At 32.4% G+C, this 15,850-nt stretch overlaps 1 pseudogene; it reads left to right on the top strand.

Moving 5' to 3' along the window:
* The first annotated feature begins 5,362 nt into the window (after positions 1-5,362).
* Positions 5,363-8,340, top strand: LOC128184173 (perlucin-like protein; annotated as a pseudogene).
* The last annotated feature ends 7,510 nt before the right edge of the window (positions 8,341-15,850 follow it).

The following is a 15,850-nucleotide window of genomic DNA, read 5'->3' on the forward strand; positions in this document are numbered from 1 at the left end:
ACTGCCTTGTAAATATGTCCTGATCGTAAGCTTTGGTCAGTTTTTGCACTTTCAAGGTCACTATAAAAAATGGTGCATCCATTACTCTTTAGTAGATAAATAATTGATTTTTAAATTTTCTTAACGGGGGTATCATTTGTGAGCTGCTCACAGTACCTCTAGTTTTTATCCACACCGATGATTATTTAATGCACATACATGTATGATCTGTGTATGGGCTATGATGCTCAAGTGACTGTTAAGGTCTGTAGGGCTTTCTGTCATTATGTTGTGCGTTTTATCAGGATTTTGAGCGCTTTTATTGTGATGTGATGTACTTCTGTTATAGCTGCAATAATGTAGCCTTCTAAGCAGTCTAGTTGTTTGGGGCATACATTAATCCAAAAATATCAAATACAGTCCATAAATCGGCTATACTGCGCATATGTTAACATCACAAGTTCAATTTGTCAGCAATCCTTACTGACCTTGAATGTTTTTATTTTTTGGACAGCCAATTGACGAATTTAAATAAGAATTTTTTTATGCTTTTTTCTTTAATGATGTTTTACTGATAGAACGAGATAAGATCGCTTATTTACTCCAATATTCATGTTATCAGGCCAATTCAAACTCAGTACGCAAGTCCCATAAAAGCACGCGAGATCTGTCATGGCGGCAGAAAAAGGTCGACTGGTACATGTAAACATACTGGTGTGTTTTATCTGGTTTTGATTTATATACGGTTAGTTTGTTGAACACCAATTAAATATCATTAATCTAAGGGAATTTTAAGACAAAAACGATCATTTCAAACCGAAGTCAGGCTGCATTAAAAAATTGATTTCGCACCATTACGGGGATCAAATGGAATTATAGCCCTCTCCAGAAAACTTTAAATTAAACTTTAAAAAATTTTAAAATCGGGAAAAGCTACATAATTGCAGCTACCTTGGTTAATGTGTGGTGTTTTAGTCTTTATGCGATGTTTGTTGTATTTTTATCAAGAATTAATAGTGTTGTTTTCTCGATATGAAATGTTTTATGTATTTATCTGATGTGCTTTTGCCGTGTTGCGGTGTGCTTTTGTCATCATGTGACGTACTATGTTGGATGTTCATTCACATTTAAATTTTATGCTGTTTTCATTATGAAATGTTCTCCTTCATAATCATTTAATAATAATAATGTGATTTCGTGCCTTTGTCTGTATTCAACACTCTGGTTGATTTCTCCTTATAACATGCTCATCTATAATCATTAAAGCATATCCAAAATCATTTATGCGCGCTGCAAACATCTTTATATGATGCTCAAACTTCGCTATGATGATAGTCATACGAAGATTATTCGAATAATACTTATATCATGAAAATAAGAACTTTAAAAAACGAGTAGTTTTACTTAAGGTCAAGATCTAGTAAATAAAAAGGTGCCTACAGGTTTATAAAATTTAAGATATAAATTCCTCCATTGATGCTTCATAACAAGAGCTTTGTTTGATAGGGTTTACCGCTAAGTGTTTGGTACACACAATAAAAAATATTCTTTTCATCACTGTCATTTTCAATGAAATATGAAGGAATTATGGTACAAATTTCGGAGTTTTGTCAATTTTTGACTTATAAAATATATCTAGAATGCCTGCAATCTCCCCAAAAACGAAATTAAACAAGCTCTTGACCTCCTCTTAAATTGAATATAGGTATTGGGATTACTTTTCTCTTAGAATATCAAGAAATTGTTTTATTTTCTACATAAATACTTTAGAGCCGTAAAGTACGAAAAAAAAGATTTTTCACATTAATTATGATGTCATGATAGTTCTAGCACTAGAAAGACACCCTGGAATCATTAACTAGACCTCAAAGCAAACTACGTTAAATGCGAGTAGTTTTAAAACGAAACATTGGTTGTAATTTTGTTTTTAGTTTTTATCCCAACAAATGCTGATTTTTTCGTAGTCTTTTATCCTATATTTATTATGTCTTTTTTTTCTAAATTTATTTTTACAAAATCCACTGCCTCATTGTTATCATTGCAAACACAATTGTATAAAATCCTCTATTAAGATTGGTCTAAGCTGCATAGCTGCTACTTAACCTTCTTCCACTTTCATTTTCGTGTTTCCTGTACTGCCATCATTTGATCGGGGATCAGCAAAGTCTAATGTTTTACGGGGTTAACACTCATATTAGCATTGTGTTATTTTATCATAAGTGCAGAAACTTGGAAGAAAAAGTGCATGGTTCATATATATAATGCAATTAGTATTATCTTACTTTTGTTAAAAATCCTTGGCTTCTTATCTTGGTTTCATGAAATTTCCAATGTATTTTTATGGAGGCTTGATGGTCAGCAAATTTTTAAGATATGATTTGTTTAGCTTTATTGTATAAAGTAGTTTTAAGTAAAGAAAAAATTAATATTATCTTTAAAATTTTCATATTTTCCTATATTTTTATATAAAGCTCTTCTTCCAAAGGAGATCAATACAGTCCAATCTAAGAATGGCCATGACCATCGAGCCCTTTTATATGTTTTAATATATTCATTTCTTTTGACAAGTTGTCAGAGCTACATGTACATGTCAGTGTAATAATGAGAATTAAAAAAAAATTAACTTTCATTTGTAATTGTTGTTTTTTTTTAATACAGTAGTTAGTAAGTCTATTAACAGTAAAACATGTTCAAAATCGATTTGCAAAACTATTTTACCAGATATATAATTATTTAAGTTAGATTTCCTTTTCAAACTAAGTAATAATTAAGTTACGTTTGTTTGGGGTTTTTTTTTATTATGCATCTATGTTGATTTTTTTTAAATGTCTCCGAGGCTATTGATTATTATTGGGGTTTTTATCATAAAAAATTTTAATAGGCAAAAATTAGGAGGAACTACCAAAAACATTACCCTTTAGTAATAGAGCAGGCAGTAAAAGTTCTGGAGCTCGTCTCTCAGAAAAGCTGCAGAAAAATTCAATGTCCACAAATCAACCTTGTATGACAGAGTGACAAAACGAGTGTCTCTCGATGCCAAGCCTGGGGGAAAGCCTGTGCTTTCAAATGAAATTGAAAAAGAATTATAAACAGTGTAACTGAAAGTGCCGAGAAGTCCTTCGGTTAATCGAGAAAACAACTTCTTCATTGAGCTAGGTTCTCTGTAAAAGGAACAAAAATACGGGTTTCAAAAGCTTCACACCAACTGAACACTGGTGGCAAGGTCCGAAAGCCCGAACACACTAGTGGCAAGGCACAGTACATGCAAGAATGCTAAGTTGTTGTGTAGTCGAGAAGTACTTTGAAGACCTATCTGGAATAATTTAAAATCTTGATTTCCAAGAGAAACCTGAAAAAATATGGAACTGCGATGAAACGGGTAAGCAGTTGTCATTGCCAGACGTAGCAGCAAATCTGTTGTTGGCAGCACTGGCAATGGCAGGTCAAATATCACAATCATGGCCTGCGTTAATACCCATGGGGATTCCATGGCCCCTCCCCCTATGCTAATGGTGAAGGGCAAGAATTAACAAGCATCCTGAGAGTATTGCATAAGCAAATGTCTATAAGTATACAAAGTTTCGGAAATAGGGCATTACTGATATTTTTTATTTCTGTTATAATAAATATAATTTGATTATTCCATTATTCTGTAACAATCTTAACATCTGCTGTTGTGTTCATTTAGAACTGGCATTTGAAGCCACCAATAAAGCAAGGTTATTTAAATTTTGACAGATTACTTTTATAGTCACTACATGTATTCAATTCCATTCTGTTGAAATCAAACCTAAATACAATGTAATCATTCAAACTATAAATATATGTTTGATTTCGTCAAATTAATGTCCATGCCAAATTTTTACAATATTTTCAGAAAAATTGTAATTTCTTTTTTTGGGCCCTGTATTTCTAAAAATCAAATGGCTTGTGACATGGGTCACAAGTAAAATAAATCATATATTAGGTCCTCGTCTTTACATCCATGTGGTATTTGGATGATTGACATTACTAGTTTTTCAGGGGCCAACATCCTTAAAAGGTATAGACTTTCGCCTATTTAAACCAGCACAATCCATCTGCTATCAACGTGATACCCATTTTATATCGCGTGTTTTGTTAAAAAAAAGTGTACATCATTTGTCTTTGAAATATGGCTCAAATGACCATGAAAAGTACTGCAAATGTCTATTATTATACACATATATAATTAGCATAACCATTGTTTAAAAGCGTACACAAATGCACAGGGGCCAAGCCCATTTTAACATTAATATCAATGTAACCATAAATAAAGAAAGGAGTCGAACTTTGACCCAAATAAAAAACTACCAGCTCGCTTCAAAAGCCTAATAAATCAATTAATGTTTAAAACACTCGCAATATGCATGTATTTTTCAGAAAAGTAATGTCTGGGATACACTCATGCCGAATTTCAAGTTGATGGGTTTTAAAATAGCGGAGATATACGTCATTATTCTCTCAAAGTCGCCAGTTTATTTTTACTCGGACATTTACCGGTCCAGGGCTCACGATGGGATTTTGCCTCTGACAACCGCAGTATTGCAACAAGTCGAGAAACATTCGCACTAATCTTTGAAAATCTTACATCAATTGCACCCTAGTTACATACAAAAAATATTAAATTTGTTGACGGTTTATAAAAATGAAATTATGGTGTACAAATTCAAAATTTTCTATATTTTTAAAATACAGTACGTTTTTAATTATTTTACATAAAACTGATCATGTTGATTGCTTCTAACTATCAATATCATTATTGCCGATCATTCCTTTAAAAGAAATACTTGTTTAAAATTTCTCTCGGTTAATCTTTTTCTACTCCAAAATGCTTTTAATACATATCAGAATATTTAATACATGATGGATATTCAAGGTTGGAAAAACTAGGTCCTAATATGGATTGGATACCTTTAATTGAGTTCTATGATAACTTCTTGTTGTTTAGAGTTTGGTCTAAATAATAATAAAAAGCTATATATACTAATACTTTACTAATTCTAATACTATACTGTATTCAAACAAAACTTGAGTGTCAGTTGTCGATTTATAGGGGAGATGCAGAGCTCACAATTCTCATTAAAGCACAGGTCGTGGCATCCATTTGTTTGGGGGGGGGGGTTGAAAGAAAAAAGTGATGTATCCCTTATGTCAGTTATGAAAATGTAACATCAATTAGTTAAATAATTTATTACTTAGCTTCAAACATTTCCTGCGAACATTTCAAAGCAAGGAAAATGCAGTGCAGGGCATGCATTACACCTATATGTAGCATCCACCAATGAAATTCATGAATTTTGTATGCCCAATCAGAGAGAAAAAAAAACAACTGCGTATTTTATTTAGTAAGATGTGAAGCATATAGAATTAAATGTATCACTGTGCTGCATATAAGCTGTGAACAAAATCGTTGCAAAGAGTAGCGAAAACAGCCGATGTAGTGAACGTTGGAAATTGTGTAACCAATTATACTTAACCATTCATGGCGCTTAAAATTAATGGTCTTCAGTTGCATTTCGCATACCTGCCATTGTCAGATGCCATATTGACCCGAGATTTTAAAGCAAATGAAGAGTGAGACAACAAAGTATCTGTACATCCGCCTATTGGCAACGTTTACTCGAAGTCTCTCTTGAGTTGTACCATACTATCCAGAAATGGATCCGAATGTTTCAGTTTTAACTCTATAACAGGGATGTGCCGTCACTATTGTTCATGTGATCCCTCTGATATGACAATCACTGAAGCAGGATGGCGCCTGTACGACAATCTCTCTCCACAATGGATGGGTATGTATGTTAGTTCCTTATCTGTTTCTGTACGTACATGTGGGTTTTACATGAAGAAAACCACTTTAAGTAAATATAAACAATAACAAACTCAAACATGTTTTGGGTTGTACATTTCTAATGTGAACTACATGTGTTCTGAAGTCTCCTTCTCGCTAGCGTCGCAGGCATTTTACCAAAAGCAAGTTTTGTCGAGAAAAGATTTTACATCGTTTATTACTTTGTTTTTAGAGGAATTTTTTTTTTTTTGGGGGGGGGGGGGGTAAAGACTACATTAGGCATTACTTTTTGTGACTTTTTAAAATTACTTTTTGTGATCTTTATTTTTTCTGAATGATAAAAAAAATACTGGGCAGCTAAAGAAACCATGCGGTATTTAAAATGCGTTATTAACTCACAAACCTTTACTTATTTCAACTTAACGAAATTAGATTTAAATAAATATACAAAATGCTCAAGTTAAATTACTTTTCCTAAAACACGTGGTAGCAGTTTTATACTCTTAAACGTTTTAAAATACTTCATTATCTAAAATTATATTTTACTCAGTCATATGTTATTTTTCATAGAAATTTATAGAATATTTAATCATTATTCAATATAACAATATCGAAAACAAATCAAAGGTACCCTTCAATTTAACGGACTGGTAGTCAATTTTAATCATACTATTTAACATTTTTTTAAAAACTTTTCTCTTTTGACGAATACACACTCTGTACACTAACCTACATAACTGTATACTTTTTTCAATAACATATCGCTATAGGAAAAGTAAAACCTTAAAGCATAGTGCATTCTCATTATTATAAGAAAAGTTTCAAATTGACAACTGTATTTTACTAACCATTCTAACATTTATTAAATAACATTTTTGTGTTAATTTACTGATTAGCTTGTCCAGGATCCTGGGAGCATTATGCGGGGCATTGTTACTGCGTCGTAGGAAACAGTCAAAAATGGAGGGATGCCAGGGTATTCTTTTTTAAACTTTTAATTCTAAATATTATTATATATTTGAAATCAGTAAAAGAAAAAGTAGCCTTTTTTTGTTTTGTTTAAATTAAATTTAAATGGACACCCTAACTTTGGACGTATTTGTACATTAATTTTTTCGATGTAAGCCTATTTTAAAACGGAAATGGTTTAGCAAGATTACAAGTGAAATCCTTGGTTGATCATTTAAACACTGTATTATAATATTTAACAGCTAAAAGAGGGGGGAAAAATGCTAATCATTTCTAATTCAATTGTTGAGCTGAATACACCTATCAAATAAATTTTAATTTTTCATGTAATTAACCTTCTAAAGAAGTTCTTCCTTCGCAGAATACCTTTAATTAATTTAATCGACTCATGTATCTATTGAACACATAGTTATTCATTGTTTAGTCCTTCTGTAAGGTCCACGATACCTCGTTCAATATATTGTCATATTTATTTTTCATTTATTTGCAATTATACAGAATACATGCAATGCGATGAATGCTTACCTCGTTGAGATAGAAAGCCAAGCGGAGCAGGACTGGATTCTTTCCAAATGTAATGTGAATATCTCTTTCTCGCATCTTTATTTCCTTTTGTTGCAAAAACTTAGTTTCAAAACCAGTGAATATATTTGTGAACTTTCATAATTAGTCAAAATAAAGTAAAGAATTGTTTCACCTGTCTAGATATTATCCATTTTAGAGGGATGGATGACAGTATGTTGATCACAATATGGGGTTCTGCATAAAGATGTAGGAAAATATAGGAAAATACAATGTATTCAATTTTAAAGTTTTAAATCAAGGAACATTTTTTTCATTATTATAGTTAAAAACTAAGTGCAATATTTAAACAATTGAGATAGATCTGATGACTAACCAGCCACTTTAATGAATTTTGTAGGATTACATCTATGACGCAACAATTGACTTTACGAATATCTTTTAAAATGACGTATCAAAAGGCCTATTAAATAAAGGAAAATTTTGAACATAAATGGAATTTAAACATAAGTTTAATAATTTTTAAAAAGTGTTCTTTTTTATATCTCCTTGCCAAAACTCAAGTGAGATTTTAGTATATATTTTACTCAAATAATGACAAGAAAAGTTTTTAAAAAAAGAAAAATATTTACCACAAGACGAATTAACATACATTTAAATCTTCAGCTTATATTTAACAGATTCTAAATTCTAATCCAGTTCTTTGATTTCCATAGTTACAAAACAGAACTATTGGATAGGAGTTACAGATAAGGAGTCAGAAGGAGGGTGGTACTGGGAGCATTCACGTAATACGCCTAACTTCAAAGCGTGGAATCCTGGGCAGCCAGATGGTGGAATATCTGAAAACTGTGGAATCTTGCATCCAGTAAGCAACTGGCATGACTTTCCATGTGATGAGTTATATTCATTTATTTGTGAAAAATAGAGATCAATGAGTTAACCTTAAGATACTGTATATAGTATCACAGTGCAAAATTGACTGTTCTATAATAAAAATTGTTTCGGACTTTAGTTTCCAAATACGACATTTATTTTGTCATATATTCTAAGACTTTTATGTTTAAAAAGTGAATTAGCGATTAGTACCTTGCAGACTCTAAACTTTTTATAACAAATCTGAAGTAACTGCCAAGAACTGCTTATCTCTTTAAAGAACATTGCGCAATTACATGTATTTCATCTCCTGGCCATCAAAAAGTCACCGAGTTTATATAATAACATAATACCTGTGAATTTTTTTCACTCAATCCATTTGAGTGCCTTTATTGATTTTAAAGCTACATTCGACAAAGTGTGGAGAGTAGGATTATGAGAAAAAACTTATCATATTAAGGAGAAGTTATTAAGGGTTGTTTTTAATATCTATAATGGTGAAAATGTCACAGGACAGAAAAGCCTGTCTGAAGAAATTGAACAAAATTTAAATTGTTATCTAAGAATCACGATTATGTTGTACGCGGACGACACTGTGCTGATGTCCGAAACTGAAGATGATCTACAAAATCAGCTTCATTGTGTTTAAATGTACTCTGAAAAAGGGAAATACAAGTTAATGTTGAGAAAACTTGAAGGTAGAAAAACTTCAAATGTATCATTTCTATACAATGGTAACGAAATAGAAATTGTCAAAAATTTAAATATTTAGGAGTTACATTTTGAAGAACAGGCTCTTTCTACAGTACTAGAAAATAAAGAGCGACGAGAGCTACCAGAGTAATAAATAAAAAGTAAAGAGAACAAAACCTATTGATTGATTGTCAACTTGATATGTTCGATAAAATGATTGGTTCAATTTCATTGCATGGTTCTGAATTGTGGGGTTTTTAAAACTTATGTATCATTGAAAAACTGCATTTTAAATTTTGTAAATTTGGACTTAGTCTTAAGACATCCACACCAAATTTTATAATTTATGGTGAACTTGCTAGATATCCATTGTGAAAGTATAAAATATAATGTTGAGTTTTTGCATAAAATTGTTGAAAGGTACATGTAAAGAATGAAAATTGTCATATATATATATATATATATATATATATATATATATATATATATATATATATATATATATATAGTACATTTTTTTACATGTACTTTTACATAGCCTAACACAACAAACAATTATAATTTCAAATGTGTTGAATGTATACAGAATATTTTACATTAATGTGGTCTAAGCTTTGTCTGCAGCATATGTCTACGTAGAAAATGAAAAATGGATTTTAAATGTTGTTAAGCAGATTGGGTCTCTGATTGTAACGTATCTAGAAAATGATTGATTTATAATTGGTTAAACAATAATATTTTTGTACCTAGAAATTACATAAATGGTGTTTATATGAATAACATTGCTACAGTGTACATTACGTAGATTTAGAACAAGCAATTATAAACTGCCAATTGAGACAGGCAAATGGAACAATATACATGACTTAGAAATCAACGATTTTGTAATTTACTGGCGATGAATATCACTATATTAAAATATGACAAGATTTGAAAGAATAAAGAAAAGCCTATTTACTATTAGTGTATTTGAGACAACCAAATGCTTTCAAATTTTTTGAATTACTTTCATGTAAAAAAATTAGCTGTTATTTATAACCTATGTAAATTAATCATTATTATAAATAAGATAGTCAACCCTCCAGGTCGATGTGTATAGTGTACATTCTTGCTTTTTGCATAATATTGTATGGATTGTATATTTTCTCTATGTTGTTTTACATTATGAGAATAAATGAAATGAAATAAAATGATATCATCATTTGTCACGTTTACTCATTGTTTAGATTCTTATATGTAGTCAATTGTAATTGTCAATCGGAGTTCGGAGGCCAGACACATTCGGGATTACCGGCCAATTATGTCTAAAAACTAAACATTTATTTTTTTCAAATATATATGGTAGTAGATAAAAGATGTTCTAAGATTTTCAAGGAACTTGCTAAGATTCAATACTGCTTATATTGTTGGGATCACATTGCATCCCTCATTTCCACATTACGTGTTATGCGACGAAATCACTGACATGTTATTCATAAAATCCGAGAGATTCCGAGTGCGATTTGCGACAAAATGGCAGGCAAATTCAAACGTGTATTAATTTTAACAAAATGCCTTGGTACGACTAATTAAATTAATATTTTGTGGACTAAACTACATACGCAAGTTAAAAAAGGTTTGTAATGTATAAAAATGTGTTCCCCTGCAGATTATTTTTTACAGCTTAAAATTGACGAAAAGCTGATCCGATTTACGGCTGCTACATTGCAAGTATATGGGACGAATTTTCTAATTATAAGAAGCATGGTGTATATTTTTACTAAAACTCATCTCAAAAAGTTTACTCCAAATACCCCACATATACCTTTAATACAGTAGTTATTAAGTCTATTAACAGTAAAACATTTTCAAAAACGATTTGAAAATATATTTTACCATATATATATAATTATTAAGTTAGATTTCCTTTACAAGATAAGTAATAATTAAGTTACGGGTGTTTGGTTTTTATTAGTCCCCTGCCGGTTTCACCGGAGGAGACTATAGCTTTCCTCTGCGTCTGTCAGTCCGTCTGTCTGTCTGTCTGTCCGTCTGTCTGTCCAACTTCAGTTTTCCGCGCTTTTTTTTCTTGATGCGTTTGAGGATTAACATGAAATTTGCTGAACAGCTTCAAAATGTCAAACTACAGATCAAGTTTACATTTTTGTAGCGTCTGGTTGACATATTTTCGAGAAAATTGATTTTTTAAATTCCAATTTTTTAATGTTCGGGTTTGGTATCGGGTTCGGTGTGTAATGATTAAACGAGGAAAGTATGTAGTCAGTAATAATATTGTGCATTACTTGGACCATTCCTTTTTCTTGTTTCTAACAACAAATAAGTACTCTAAAATAGTTTCAAGCATTGTGTTGTTAATTTAATCGAAAGGCTTTTTTGTACATTAATTACAATCGGGTTCGTTATCGGGTTGGTCTGTTGAGTCGGGGTACAGAAGACGGTAAGAATGATATTCTGCATAACAGTGCATTGTTTCCACAAATTTCTACAAACCGGTAGGGAACGTGTATTGCTTATGCAATACTCTCAGAATGCCTGTTTATAATACATCTATGTTGATTTTTTAATGTCTCCGAGGCTATTGATTATTATTGGGGTTTTTATCATAAAAAATTTTAAAGGGCAAAAATTAGGAGGAACTATCAAAAAATATTACCCTTCAGTAATGGAGCAGGCAGTAAAAGCTGTTCAGTCTGGGGCTTTGTCTCTCAGAAAAGCTGCAGAAAAAGTCAATGTCCACAAATTAACCTTGTATGACAAGAGTGACAAAACAAGTGTCTCTCGATGCCATGCTTAGGGGGGAAAGCATGTGCTTTCAAATAAAATCGAAAAAGAATTATAAACAGTGTAACTGAAAGTGCCGAGAAGTCCTTCGGTTTATCGAGAAAACAACTTCGTGATTGAGCTAGCCTAAGGGTTCTTTGTAAAAGGAAAAAAAAATACGGGTTTCAGAAGCTTCACACCAACTGAACACTGGTGGAAAGGTCCGAAATCCAGAACACACTGGTGGAAAGGTCTAAAAGTTGCGCTAAGAAAGCCAGAAAGAACAGCTCGACACAGTACATGCAAGAATGCTAAATAGTTGTGTAGTCGAGAATATCTAGAATAATTGTATATTTTGATTTCCAAAAAAACCTGAAAAAATATGGAACTGCGATGAAACGGGTCAGCAGTTTGAGCGCACGCCTGTCATTGTCATTGTCAGACGTATCAGCAAATCTGTTGTTGGCCGCACTGGCAATGACAGGTCAAATATCACATATCATGGCCTGTGTTAATACCCGTGCGGATTCCATGCCCCCTCCCTCTATGCTAATGTGGAAGGGCAAGAGTAACAAGCATTATGGAAGTATTGCACAAGCAAATGTTTTTAAGTATACAAAGTTTCGGAAATACGGCATTACTAATATTTATTATTTTTGTTATATTAAATATTATTTGATTATTCCAACATTCTGTTGTGCTCATTTAGTATTGGCATTTTTTTTCCTCTTCATTACTCAAGTAAACGAAAATTGGAAATAAGGAACAAGGACAGTTTGATTTATGAATGCAATTTATTTATTTTATTTACAGAAATCCAAAATGTTTTTCTTATTCCATTATTTTTAAAACTATTAAATTACAATGCAATACCATAATATCTATATTCTGTGCATAGCTTTTGAAAATAAGAAGCATGCTTTATATAAATTTTCTGTCACTAACTATCAACTAAACGACCGATTGTCCGAATTCACCGACCTCTGTTACGTCTTGGTCTTTATTAATTTTGTTAGGTCACCTGAGTAAACTCAGTTGACCTATTGCTATCTGTTTTTGTCTGTCATCGTGCGTTAACAATTTTATATTTTTAACTACGTCTTAAAAACTACAAGGCTGATTGTTACCATTTTTAATTTGAGGCATCTCTATGGTAAGAGGAATCTAACTTATGAAATTCATGGCTCCACAACCCCTGGGGCGCCACATGTGGGGCCAAATATGCAAAAAAAAGTCAAGGATTTTCAAAAAACTGGTTGCATAGTTATGATGTCCATGAAGCCCTCTAATAAAATTGTGAAATTCATGACCCCTGGGCCAGGGGTTCAGGCTCTAGGGTGGAGCCAATATGGCCATATAGTAAAAATGTATTAAATCTTAGAAAATCTTCTTCTCTACTCCCATATATATTTGTTAAAAACTAAATGCCTGGTTATAATGTCCTTGAGGCCCTCTACCTAAATTGTGAAATTCATGACCCCCTGGGCTAGGGGTTCAAGCTCTAGGGTGGAGCCAATATAGCCATATATGCAAAGAAAAAAGGCAAAGGATTTTCCAAAAAAATGGTTGCATAGTTATGATGTCCATGAAGCCCTCTAATAAAATTGTGAAATTCATGACCCCTGGGCCAGGGTTTCAGGCTCTAGGGTGGAGCCAATATGGCCATATAGCAAAAATGTATTAAATCTTAGAAAATCTTCTCTACTCCTATATATATTTGTTAAATAAACTACATGTCTGGTTATAATGTCCATGAAGGGCTCTACCAAAATTATTAGGGGTTCAGGCTCTAGGGTGGGCCCAATATGGCCATATAATAAAAATGTTTTTTAATCTTAAAAAAAACTTCTTCTCTACTTCCACACATGTGGGCAAAAAACTCAATACATGGTTATGATGTCCACTAACTCCTCTACCTAAATTGTAAAATTCATGGCCCCTGGGTCAGGGGTTCAGGACATTAGAGGGGCAATATAGTGTTAATGCATATAATGTTTAAAAATTTCTTCTTTATTCTCACACATCTGACTTACAATTATGTTAAACAGTAAGTCCTCTACTGAAATAATTTTCATGTCCACTGGAGTATGGGTTTTGACTCTAGGGCAGGGCCAAAATGGATGTATAGGTGTTAATACATATAATGCTAAAAAATTATCTTCTTTACTCCCACACACATGAAAGGAAAACTGAATTCATGATTTTGTAGACCAGATCTTTAAGTTTTTCACCAAAGTTATAGGTTTCACAGTTCTTTTTGAAAGATGCAGGCAGGGAGGTGGTCGTCATTACAAATTTTTCTACTCCAGAATGAAACCTAATTAAATGCATATATGAGACTCCTCGACAAGTTTGTATGGGTACCATGCTACTCAAGTGACCGTTCAGGCCAATATGCCTTTTGTTTACTGATAACATCATTCGAAACTGGACTTTTCGTAAGTATTGTTGTTTTCACAGTCGACACACATTCACTCACACAATTGTGTCGAGGTGCTCAAACTCAAAACCAATCAATTTTCCGAAGAGCACCAGTCTGTCCGAAGATACCGGCCTTTATACGCTAGAGAAAATGCATTGAAACATAAAAAATCTGATTTTTTGTTATGATGTCCACAAATCCCGGGGGCGGGGGCTTCTTATGGTGAATTTTTTTATGTCTTAGGAAATCCTTTCTTCTTTAATTTAAAGTGGAAAAACCTTAATGCATGGTTATGATAGCCAGGAGGCCCTCGTCCTAAATTGTGAAATCCATGGTACCTAGGGTAGAGCTTACACTGTATATGGCTATACTGTGGGAATGCATTAAATCTTTGTATAAATCTTCTTCTCCGCTCCCTTATACATTTGAGAATAAATGCATTGTTATGATGATGTCCATGCAGTAGTGAATGAAACTATTTGGTCCTCGATTATTAATTTAAAAAAAAAAAAACATTTCTTTTATATTTAAAGACATCTTAATGCATGGTTATAATGTCCACAAAGCCCTCTTCCTAAATTCTAAAATGTATGGTATCTGAGTCATGTGTTCAAACACTATGGAGGTGCCAATATGACAATTTCAATAGAATAGATCAACAGCACCGTATTGTAAGTCTCTGTCATGGCTTTATTTTAATCTATCAGTACATTCATAAACTATTCGATTGTGTACAAATATAGCAATAGAGTTAGTTAACTGATCAACATCGACTTTTGGGTAGTTATGATGTTAGGTCTTAAATGAACCAAAGAATCAATAAATAATTCAAACAGTTTTTCAATCAAATCAATCAACAGGGTTGGCCGGAAAATACCAGTGCTGGGAATTACCGGTGGCAAATTCCGGTATTTCCCGTCCCGGTAAATACTACTGATTTTCACTACCTGGGAATACTGGGAAATACAAATTTTTAATCTTAATTTGTTCAATGTAAAATGTATGTTTAGGATATAAGATATTAACAATAAGCATCAAAACACAATTTAGCATACTTTGCCATTTCACTGTCAGTTTATGAATCTTAAAATTCACCAGATCATCTATTCCCAAAGACTTCTATGGCTTTTTGAACCCCAAATATTGTGTTTTACAGATTTATAATTCAAAGCACAAAATAAACTGTTATAATTACTGTAGGTGTTACAAGTAACAATTAAATAATCACACATGTTGTTTTAATAAATAATTGACTCTTGACAGTTTTGTGCTCCTGTTTTGAGGAGATATATACTATGAGTGGGGCTAATTGGCGTCTTCTTGGGTGTGTTGCATACTGAGGTAGTGACACAGTCACACTTTAATTTTCATTATGTTTTTGGCCCATTTCACATACATCAAATAAATAGAAAACAGAACTTTTGATATCATGTTTATGATAACTGTATAGATGCACCTATCAAGTACTTGACTTAGGTCTTAAAAATAAATAACAATGGTGTATGAATTAACCATGTTTAGAGTATTCATAGGAAGATAACCAATGCATTACTGGCAAGTCAAAACTTGATAAAATTAAAGACAATTATAAAATGACAAGGTGTACTATTGTCTACATCCCTACAGATTTGATTTAGACTGAGTATGAAGTACTTTAATATGTAGTTGTACTTTACTTCCCAGTATTTCCCGGGAAATACCAGTAATTCCCGGGGATTACCAGTAATTCCCGGGAATTACCAGTATTTCCCACCGTCCTGGAAAATATGAGTATTTCCCGCTTTTTTGCAAACCCTGATTTGCAAATCAATAAAGTATAA

Source organism: Crassostrea angulata, chromosome 5 (genome assembly GCF_025612915.1).
Source record: "Crassostrea angulata isolate pt1a10 chromosome 5, ASM2561291v2, whole genome shotgun sequence".
In the NCBI taxonomy this organism is placed as follows: Eukaryota; Metazoa; Mollusca; class Bivalvia; order Ostreida; family Ostreidae; genus Magallana; species Magallana angulata.